Consider the following 12,130-nt stretch of genomic DNA (forward strand, 5'->3'; position numbering starts at 1 on the left):
ATATTGAGCTGCATGAGCTGCTGTTAAATTTTGGAGATTAATCCTTTGTCAGTTGCTTCATTTGAAAATATTTTCCTTCATTCTGAGGGTTGTCTTTTGGTCTTGTTTATGGTTTCCTTTGCTGTGCAAAAGCTTTGAAGTTTCATTAGGTATCATTTGTTTATTTTTGTTTTTATTTCCATTTCTCTAAGAGGTGGGTCAAAAAGGATCTTGCTGTGATTTATGTCATAAAGTGTTCTCCCTGTGTTTTCCTCTAAGAGTTGGATAGTGTCTGGCCTTACATTTAGGTCTTTAATCAATTTTGAGTTTATTTTTTTGTATTGTGTTAGGGAGTGTTCTAATTTCATATGTTTACATGTACCTGTCAAGTTTTCCCAGCACCACATATTGAAGAGGCTGTCTTTTCTCCACTGTATATTCTTGCCTCCTTTATCAAAGATAAGGTGACCATATGTGAATGGGTTTATCTCTGGGCTTTCTATCCTGTTCCATTGATCTATATTTCTGTTTTTGTGCCAGTACCATGCTGCCTTGATTACTATAGCTTTGTAGTATAGTCTGAAGTCAGGGAGCCTGATTCCTCCAACTCTGTTTTTTTTTTTTCTCAAGATTGCTTTGGCTGTTCGGGGTCTTCTGTGTTTCCATACAAACTGGTAAATGTTTTGTTCTAGTTCTGTGAAAAATGCCAGTGGTAGCTTGACAGTGATGGCATTGAATCTGTAGATTACTTTGGGTAGTAGAGTCATTTTCACAATGTTGATTCTTCTAATCCAGGAACACAGTATATTTCTCCATCTATTTGTATCATCTTTAACTTTTTTCATCAGTGTCTTATAATTTTCTGCATACAGGTCTTTTGTCTCCTTAAGGTAGGTTTATTCCTAGATATTTTATTCTTTTGTTGCAATGGTAAATGGGAGTGTTTCCTTAATTTAACTTTCAGATTTTTCATCACTAGTGTATAGGAATGCTACAGATTTCTGTGCATTAATTTTGTATGCTGCTACTTTACCAAATTCATTGATTAGATCTAGTAGTTTTCTGGCAGCATCTTTAGGATTCTCTATGTATAGTATCATGTCATCTGCAAACAGTGACAGCTTTACTTCTTCTTTTCTGATTTGGATTCCTTTTATTTCTTTTTCTTCTCTGATTGCTGTGGCTAAAACTTCCAAAACTATGTTGAATAATAGTGGTAAGTGTGGGCATCCTTCTCTTATTCCTGATCTTAGTGGAAATGGTTTCAGTTTTTCACCATTGAGGACGATGTTGGCTCTGGGTTCCTCATATATGGCCTTTATTATGTTGAGGGAAGTTCCCTCTATGCTTACTTTCTGGAGGGTTTTTATCATAAATCGGTGTTGAATTTTGTTGAAAGCTTCTCTGCATCTATTGAGATGATCATATGGTTTTTCTCCTTCAATTTGTTAATGTGGTGTATCACGTTGATTGATTTGCATATATTGAAGAATCCTTGCATTCCTGGGATAAAACCCACTTGATCACAGTGTATGATCCTTTTAATGTGCTGTTGGATTCTGTTTGCTAGTATTTTGTTGAGGATTTTTGCATCTATGTTCATCAGTGATATTGGCCTGTAGTGTTCTTTCATTGTGACATCTTTGTCTGATTTTGATATCAGGGTGATGGTGGCCTCATAGAATGAGTTTGGGAGTGCTCCTCTCTCTGCTATATTTTGGAAGAGTTTGAGAAGGATAGGTGTTAGCTTTTCTCTAAATGTTTGATAGAATTCATCTGTGAAACCATCTGGTCCTAGGCTTTTGTTTGTTGGAAGATTTTTAATCACAGTTTCAATTTCAGTGCTTTTGATTGGTCTGTTCATATTTTCTATTTCTTCCTGGTTCAGTCTCGGAAGGATTTTGTCCATTTCTAAGAATGTCCTTTCTAAGAATTTGTCCATTTCTTCCAGGTTTTCCATTTTATTGGCATAACGTTGCTTGTAGTAATCTCTCATGATCCTTTTTATTTCTGCAGTGTCAGTTGTTACTTCTTTTTCATTTCTAATTCTATTGATTTGAGTGTTCTCCCTTTTTTTCTTGATGAGTCTGGCTAATGGTTTATCAATTTTGTTTATCTTCTCAAAGAACCAGCTTTTAGGTTTATTGATCTTTGCTATCATTTCCTTCATTTCTTTTTCATTTATTTCTGATATGATCTTTATGATTTCTTTCCTTGTGCTATCTTTGGGTGTCTGTGGACTTATTATGATTTTAGGCAGCCTCTCTGCTAATGGTTGTGGTTGTGTTCATGTCTTGCTATTTATTTGGCATAGGGTGTCTAGCACTGTAGCTTTCTGGTCGTTGAGTGAAGCTGGGTCTTGGTGTTGAGATGGAGATCTCAGGGAGATTTTCCCATTTAATATTACGTGGAGCTGAGAGGTCTCTTGTGGACCAGTGTCCTGAACTTGGCTCTCCCACCTCAGAGGCACTGCCATGATGCCTGGCTGGAGCACCAAGATCCTTTCATCTCCATGGCTCAGAATAAAAGGGAGAAAAAATAGAAAGAAAGAAAGAAAGAAAGAAAGAAAGAAAGAAAGAAGATAAAATAAAATAAAGTTATTAAAATAAAAAATAATTATTAAGACAAAAATTTTTTTAAATAAAAAAAAAAAAAAAGGACAGACAGAACCCTAGGATAAATGGTAAAAACAAAGCTATACAGAGAAAATCACACACAGAAGCATATGCATACACACTCACAAAAAGAGAAAAAGGGGAAAAAAATATATATGTTTGCTCTCAAAATCAACCTCCTCAATTTGTGATGATTCATTGTCTGTTTAGGTATTCCACAGATCTGGGGTACATCAAGTTGATTGTGGAGACTTAATCCTCTGCTCCTGAGGCTGCTGGCAGAAATCTCCCCTTTTTTTCTTTGTTTACACTCCTTCTGGGTTCGGTTTTGGATTTGGACCTGCCTCTGTGTGTAGGTCACCTGAGGGCGTCTGTTCTTCGCTCAGACAGGATAGGGTTAAAGGAGCAGCTGCTTCGGGGGCTCTGGCTCACTCAGGCCAGGGAGAGGGAGGGGTACGGATGCGGGGCGAGCTTGCAGCAGCAGAGGCTGGCATGACGTTGCACCAGCCTGAGGCATGCCGTGTGTTCTCCTGGGGAAGTTGTCCCTGCATCACGGGACGCTGGCAGTGACGGGATGCATGGGCTCCCGGGAGGGAGGATAGTGACTTGTGCTTGCACACAGGCTTCTTTGTGGCTGCAGCAGCAGCCTTAGCATCTCATGCCCATCTCTGGGGTCCACACTGATAGCTGCAGCTCACGCCTGTCTCTGGAGCTCCTTTAAGCGGCGCTCTGAATCCCCTCTCCTTGCGCACCAGGAAACAAAGAGGGAAGAAAAAGTCTTTTGCCTCTTTGGCAGCTCCAGACTTTTTCCCGGACACCCTCCCGGCTATCTGTGACGCACTAGCCCCTTTCAGGCTGTGTTCACGTTGCCAACCCCAGTCCTCTCCCTCGTATCTGACCTCCGAAGCCCGAGCCTCAGCTCCCAATCCCCGCCTGCCCCGGCGGGTGAGCAGACAAGCCTCTTGGGCTGGTGAGTGCTGGTTGGCAGCGATCCTCTGTGCGGGAATCTTTCTGCTTTGCCCTCAGCACCCCTGTGGCTGCGCTCTCCTCCGTGGCTCCGAAGCTTTCCCCCTCCACCACCCACAGTCTCCACCCGTGAAGGGGCTTCCTAGTGTTTGGAAACCTTTCCTCCTTCACAGCTCCCTGCCAGTGGTGCAGGTCCTGTCCCTATTCTTTTGTCTGTGTGTTTTTTTTTTTCTTTTGCCCTACCCAGGTATGTGGGGGAGTTTCTTGCCTTTTGGGATGTCTGAGGTCTTCTGCCAGCATTTGTAGGTGTTCTGTAGGAGTTGCTCCACATGTAGATGTATTTCTGATGTATTTGTGGAGAGAAAGGGGATCTCCACGTCTTACTCTTCCGCCATCTTGAAGAAGCTTAAGTATCATTTTATATGAAGTAACTAATTATGTGTGGGAGAATAATAAGAAATGTGTCAAAGGGCTAAGTTTCATTAATGCCTCTTAACTATGATTGTAAAAGTCATGTGTGGCTTTTTATTATGCATAGCAGGAGGCCTCAGGGACTTCTGTTGTCTTTATTTCTGTTGTTTTTTTTTTCACTTGATTAATAACAATGAAATCATAAATAATAATATATGAAGTATTTATTAATATCATAACATTTTAAAACCTTTTCCAAACTACCAAGATTTCCTATGACTTACACAATAAAGAAATTAATCTCTCAAGATTGTCTGCAAGCAAAATTACATATCTTTCTCAATTTATGATGTGGTTACATCCCAATAAACCCATAGTAAATTAAAAATATTCTAAGTAGAAAATGACTTTAATACACCTAATCTACTGAACATCATTACTTAGCCTAGCCTGCCTTAAAGATGCTCAGAAAACTTACATTATTAGCCTATAGTTGGGCAAAATTATCTAACATAAAACCTATTTTATAATTAAGGTTGAATATCTACTGTAATTTTTTGAATATTGGACTAAAACTGAGAAACAGAATGGTTGTAAATGTATCAGTTGTTTACTTTCATGACTGGGGACCTTGGCTCACAGCCGCTGCCCAGCATCATGAGAAAGTATCATACTGCATATCACTCTCCTGGGAAAAGATCAAAGATCAAATTCAAAATTCAAAGTATGGTTTCTACTTGTTGTGCATTAATTTTGCATCACTGTAATGTCAAAAAATATTAAGTCAAACCATTATAAGCCGAGGACTATCTGTACAATAATATTAATTTTTAATACAAATTATTTTAGTTAAATGACTCATAGGACACTTATCAATTTAACTAATGTGTACAACAGATTTTCTTTAGGCACTGATTTTATCAGTTTGTGATTTTCCAGATTAATAAATTCAGTCTTTTTATCAGTACTTTGTCCTTGGAGAATGTGTTCATTTACTGTTCCTATTGTCCTCTTAACTGATTGACAGTTTCTTAGCTTACTATCTACTTAGCTTTAAACATACAGAGGCAAATAGTAGTAATATGTATTTCAAAAAATATGTAGTACCTTGAAAATGAATATATGTATATATTTTTATTTAGTATTATATTATGACATTGAAATCCAATGTAATACTAATATATAAACAATTATAATACAAATATACACGAATACACGTTGCAGGCCTTGACATTTATTGCAATGAAAAGAATACACATGCAACTATTGTCATTGATAAAAATCACCTTGGATACTCTGAATGCATTAAAGCCATAGAGGGGAATGAGATATAGCTGCACATTATATTAAAGGAAAACTTTCTATAAAAGATTGTAATTAAAATATTTTAATAAAATTTCTATGTTTGAAGACAGAGCTCTCTATAATCAAGATAGGTGATATCAAGCTTTGAAACTGTTTTACAAAGATGTGTAAACAGATTCAGTGTTTAGAATAAAAATATAAAAAAGTTAACGTGTACTATGTAGCCACGTCAGGAAAGGGAAATAATTCACAATATCTTCTCTCTCACATATGTGTGGGTGAGTGTATGTATGTACCAGTACGCTACAAAAAGAGCTGATTCAGGTATCTTGGAAATATTCCTCACTTATTTTACCAGTAGTAAACTTTAAACTATTGAATTTGTTCTGAAAAACTTCTAAGTTTTGTCTCAGACATTGCTTTTCTCCTTATGCTTCCCAATGATTGCCTGTATCTAGCAAGATCTTTCTAGCAATCTTCACTTTTCAATTTTAAAGAACAGAAGGTCCTTGCCATTAGACTTCTATTTGTCATCAAAGGTCTGCTTTTATGATTTGAATGGGATTGTTGATTATTCTAAGTATTCATTTTGGCTGTATGTGGTAAGCAACTATTCGATGAAGACCATAACAAAAGATTGTGTGTGTCTGTCTTCAGGAAACATTGTTTTTGTATCAATACTGGTGACATTTTAGGGCCTTTCCATGGTGTTCCCCCAGTACTTGAGTTAACCAAAGGAAATGGAATAGAAAACAAGGACACTTTGCAGCAACTACCTCTCCTCAATAGACAATTCTATTGAAATATAAATAGAGGGAGTTTCTTTGGGAAATTTTTTTCTTCCCATTAATTTCTACCTTTGCCTAGGTCTGAATTCCAAATATTTCATCACTTCCCTCCTCCATACTTAACCCTTGCCCAACAACGGTAGCTGAGGCAAAGGACTTTTCTCTCCTTCACTAATGTTTCCATATGTTACTACCACCTAGAGAATTTATCATATCACTGAGTATAAAGGAGAACATTATTCCAATGTGACATATTGGGAAAATAAAGCTCAAAATATTGTATATTGGCTTCAGTCTGTAGGTAGAACAGGAGCTAAAAACTCAGGTGTTCATTCTCAATCTGTAAAATTCAGTAGGTCAATGAAATAGTTTTTTGTTCATTTTTGTTTTTGTTTTTACAAGTTGCTATTTTAAGCAATCTCAAAGTTCATATCTGGCAAGCCAGGATAGAGTTTTTTTGAAATTTTTGTTTCACTGCATGAACCTCCAGCTATTGCCTTTGAATGGAATACAGTATAAATCTTGAGGAAGGAAAGAACTTCTGAATCACAATAACTCATTGAGTCAAAGAATTTTTATCACTACCCACTGGTGTTAACTCTATATCACATGCTCTCCTGGTGAGAAAATTCTAAAAAGAAAAAAGAAAACAAAGCAACACAAAACAAAATATCTAAAGACTACGATCTGCCATTCTTCTTTATGAAACATCCAGCAGAGGTGGCCGTGGAGCTCTAGGAAAGAAAACCCTGAGTCATTTCTAAATGTGCAACACAGTTTAATACTACTGTTCTAAAACATTCTCCTTCTAGTCTATTCAGTAAAACGGCATGTAAGGGCATTATTAAGAATTTGTCATAGTAAAAAACTAACCAAAAAAAAAAAGAAAAAGATAAATTTCCAATAAATATTGATCATTGAAATTGACATCAGTTTGTACATTGAGAAATTTCCTATAATACTATTATCTTAATATTCTGTGCTCTTTTGGGGGGTAAGATGGCTAGTCATAATGTTCTAAATTTAATCATTTTAATCTTTCTTTTTAACCCTTTTGTTGCAGGTGAAGAAATGTAGAACATACAGAAATGATGAGAAGTCCAGTCTAGTGGGTGTATGTGACTATACAAGGAGAAAAAAAATTACATGTCATTATATTAAGTGATTTTAGTAGAAATATATCTGAAAAATTGCACTCAGATTTTGCCAGTGAAACTAATTATGATAGTTCTCCAGGAACTGAAGTAGTTATTAAAAAGCATTCTGTTATCTGCTAAATGAGTAATTTAAGAATCTCTGGGACTCTGAGAAGGGAGGGGACCCAAATGGGCAATAAACACTGAAGGGCTTTAACAAAAACACCCTGTAGATACATCTTCTCTGCTCCCTAATTGAGAAAACCAAGAAATCAAAAGAAAATAACCTAGTTGGAAAGTTATACATTTCTAAGTCTAAGAGAGTAGGTACTGAGTCAGGCAAAGAAAATCAAGCAAACTCACGAATTATATGTTACAGATAAGCCTGTGTTAAAATGTGTGAGCTAACTAAAAGATCTATTTTCTGGGTTTCTATAGTCTCTGGTACAAGTATTGAAATTTACATTACACTCCAACTCCAAAGTCTTTTATAAATAATATAAATATTATTTATATTTAAAAATATGAGTTTTTTAAATGTAAAAGTGAAAATATATATACTATATATTGTAATACATAAAATTTCACTTTTGAGTGAAAAGATCAGTAATTGTGTTGTTTATGAATGTGAGTACCCCCTTTTTCTTTCATCTAAGACAAATAGTTTATTTTGTTTATGATTTAGGTTTCATTTGTTGATATTAATATACCAAATGAACTATATATGTTGATGACTTTTGTTTGTGTTTATGCTTTAAATATTACTTTGATATCAAACTTTTAGTGTCAATTATCCTTTCTTTCATTTCCTCTTATTTTGAAGGTAAAAAATGGCAATATACCAGTCTAAGATATGCATGGATTTGATATTTGTTGAAGAAAGCAAAAAATATATTTAAAAAAATCAATGTAGAAAATTATATACACTAATGAAAGGATTTGTTTCTTTTAATTTTTTTATTACACAGTAGTTACAATTTTAATTCATTGTTTATATTTAATACTTAAATTCTTATGTCAAGTTTTCTGATCCCAGAAGATCAGACAATAATGCATTTTCTATGCGATAAATTTGTTTCCCATGTTAGAGATTGAGGTCTGCATTGAGGAAATCCTCTCTTCTCCTTAGACTATATTTATAACATTAGCCATTAAATTAAAACACATATTCCTCTTATCACAGAAAAGGAAGGACAAGGTATTATGCCTACTTCAAAATAAATTCATTACTACCTGTTGAATACGTGCTGAAAGTAAGAAGAACATAGTTGTCAATTACTTTGTAAAATTCAGAAAATCTCATATAAGATCCATAAAATTGAGATTTCCAATGTATGAACAAGTTTTAGGCTACATATATATTTCTAAAGAAATGAATCAGAATGAAATACATTTTATTACCAAAGGCATAATAAAGGCTAGGTCCCAGCTTGCCCATGAAAAGTGTTTCAAACATTTATATAATTTAAATATATACATTCATTTAAAATTTAAGGAGCCTGTACCAATAATTATAGCTAACATTTAGCATTTTCAAACTGTTTTACCTACACTGTCTCAGGAAATGTTTGCCAAAATCCTGTAAAGTAGTTATTTTTAATTATGTTTTAAAAATGGGGAAACTAAGTTGTATATAGTTTAAGTATCATTTCAAGAAACGAGGTAGAAAGTTGTGGACATGGTATAGACTAAGATGTTTATTTTATCAAAGATATTTTTTGATCATTGGGGTGAATGTAAAGGTGAAGTTGAATCACACAAAGAGATCAGCACCAAACCATCCTTAATAGACCAGAAGGAGCTTCCTTTGTTGTCTTATGTATCTGAGTCAAGGGTAGCTGGATGGAATCCAACATCATTCATGATTGTATTTAAAGTGACTGGAAAACCAGGCATACAGAAATAATGTTTACATTAAATATAAATATTCCTCTTTTATCAAGTCATTCCTACTTCTTTGAGTTTCAGAGACTTCATCTTAGATCCACAAGCTATGTTGATAAAATTTTAGCATTATCATATTTATAAGAGATAAAATTAGAAGCTTATTACTTTTCTCAAAATTTCTGTGATGGTAATATTTTAATAGCCAAAAATCAGTGATGAGATTCTCATCATATTTATCTTTTAAATAAATATTTTATGTTATGAGAATATAGATTTTCTAGTTATAAACATATAAAAATGAATTTCAATTTAAATAAAAAATAACTGCTATCTCTGAGAAAAAGAGTTCAGGTTCTGTGTGGTTTCAATAACATGATACAGAAAAAAATATTTATAAACAGGGAAAGTCAGTATAAGTACATGTTGATTTATTCCACAGAAGAACCAGAGAGTAGCACCAACAGTGAGAGCAAGAGTTGAGAACTGATCAGAAAATAGAAATTTATTAATTGTAAAGAGATTTCAATGGCAGGAAAAAGTGGAAGCTACCATTGTTTCAGAGAGTCATTCAAAGCCATGAATAAGTTAATTGTTACCTATATATGCTATGATAATAATAAAAGATGAGCTAGTTTTACTATTTACAATAGCCAGGTCATGGAATCAACCTAAATGTCCATCAACAGATGAAAGGATAAAGAAGATGTGGTACATATACACAATGGAATATTAGTCATAAAAAGGAATGAAGTAGGGTCATTTGTAGAGACATGGATGGATCTAGAGACTGTCATACAGAGTGAAGTAAGTCAGAAAGAGAAAAACAGATCTCGTATATTAACACATATAGGTGGAACCTAGAAAACTGGTACAGATGAACCAGTTTGCAGGGTAGAAATAGAGACACAGATGTAGAGAACAAATGTATGGACACCAGGGGGGAAAAGTGGTGGGGGGTGGTGGTGGGATGAATTGGGAGATTGGGATTGACTTATATATACTAATATGTATAAAATAGATAACTAATAAGAAGCTGTTGTAGAAAAAATAAATAAAATACAATTTAAATGATAAAAACAATAATAAAATGGTAGCTCTAAGTTCAACCCCCCCAAAAAACAGATGAGCTAGCTTTTAAGCAGTTTGACTTGAGTCAGCACCCAAACTTGTTTTTAATGCAAGAAATATCAAAACAAAGCAAGGCAAAAGCAATATGTTAAGAGGAACTTATTGCAGTTACTACTGGCATTAGTGAGGGCTTTCTAGAGAAACAGACACAATAGAATATATATATATATATATATATATATATATATACACAAATATATATAATATTATGTTGTTATTAATATTATTTAAATGTTAACATTATTAATTAGTATATACATATATGTATGCATGCATTATAAAAGATTTATTATAAGGAATTGCATCACATGATTATGGTTCCAAGATCTGCTGTGAAGCAGCAGATCTGGGAGAGCTGATGGTGAAGTTCTAGACCAAAGGCCAATAGGCTTGAAACCCAGGAAGATCTGATGTCTTAATTCAAGTTCAAAAGCAGGAAGAAACCAATGTCCTGGTTAGAAGACAATTGATAGGAAGAATTTCCTCTTATTCATAGGTAGATCAGCCTTTTTGTTTTATTCATGTTTTCAACTGATTGGATGGGGCTCACCCACATTAAGGAGGGCAATCTGTTTTTCTCAAACTACTGATTTTAAATGTTAGTCTCATTCAAAACCACCTGCCTAGACACATCCAGAATAATGTTTGGCCAAATGTCTGGACACCCAATGGCTCAGTCAAGCTCATGTATTAAGTTAACCATCACATTGCTACGTTACCATCAAACACTCATCCTAGAAAATTTGGATTCTCCTTCAAATTTCACACACTCTCTAATCATCACCCAATGTATCAAATCTACCTCTACAACAATTTGTGAAAAGATCTACTTATTTGTACTCCACTTCCTCTTCCATATTTATAATGATAGAGCCTGTAATCTGCTTCAAATTTTGTAAAATGCCTGTGTGTAAAGGATTTCTTCATACAAGCCACCATTGTTACTACAGCACTTTTGAGAAAATATTATAGGAAAACATTTGAAACATGGGCAGACATGTTAATTGTGGCATTATTTGCAATATAAATATTGTAAAACATTTAAGTTCCCATTGGTGGTGGTGGAGGAGCTGTGTACATTCTTCTAGGTCTATAAAGTGAAATAAATTAATTCATTAGGAGAAAAACTGGAAGACTTACAGAAATAAAAGCTAAATAAAACAAAGCAAAACACAATAACAATCACAAGAGCTCACTGAAAAATAGAATCAGAGAATCATCTCATTTTGTTATAAAATGAAACACACTGTTTTGTTATATATACATAGGTCACACATATATACAGTCTTGGCATATCATCCAATGTCTCTCAACTCAATTTTCCAACTTCCTCTCTCCTATACCTGTATGTACATTACATTCCAGCCATTAACTAAATATTTATTATTCATTCCTTGGATATGAACTTTAATTTACAAATAATGGATTTTGCCCATATTGACCACTCAGTTTCATTATATTTCCACCTTAATTCTGCCTTTTAAAATTCTACTTATTTTGTTCAATGGTAAACCCATATGAGGTCTCTTTGAGGAACTTTTTCACATTGCAACAGGGTTTCTCAAGCTTGGGTGTATTTATATATTTTTATATATATATTTTTTTCGGTACGCGGGCCTCTCACTGCTGTGGCCTCTCCCGTTGTGGAGCACAGGCTCCGGACGCGCAGGCTCAGTGGCCATGGCTCACGGTGGGGGGGGCCCAGCTGCTCCGCGGCATGTGGGATCTTCCCGGGCCGGAACACGAACCCGTGTCCCCTGCATCAGCAGGAGGACTCTCAACCACTGCGCCACCAGGGAAGCCCGGGTGTATTTATATTTTGACTCAGGTAATTATTTGTTGTGTGGGCTTCCTTTTGCACTGTAGGATGTTTACAGCATCCCTGCCTTCTACTCTATATATGCCATAACCCACA

The 12,130-nt window shown here is 35.0% G+C and overlaps 1 long non-coding RNA gene across 1 annotated transcript in view; it reads left to right on the forward strand.

Moving 5' to 3' along the window:
* LOC309974690 overlaps positions 1-2,614 on the forward strand; it is a 392,233-nt gene extending 389,619 nt beyond the window's left edge. The window contains exon 2 of the long non-coding RNA XR_014326896.1: positions 2,509-2,614. This is a non-coding gene — a long non-coding RNA (uncharacterized lncRNA). The remainder of the gene's footprint in view (positions 1-2,508) is intronic.
* The last annotated feature ends 9,516 nt before the right edge of the window (positions 2,615-12,130 follow it).

This window comes from Leucopleurus acutus (assembly GCF_964270905.1).
Source record: "Leucopleurus acutus genome assembly, chromosome: 18".
NCBI lineage: Eukaryota > Metazoa > Chordata > Mammalia > Artiodactyla > Delphinidae > Leucopleurus > Leucopleurus acutus.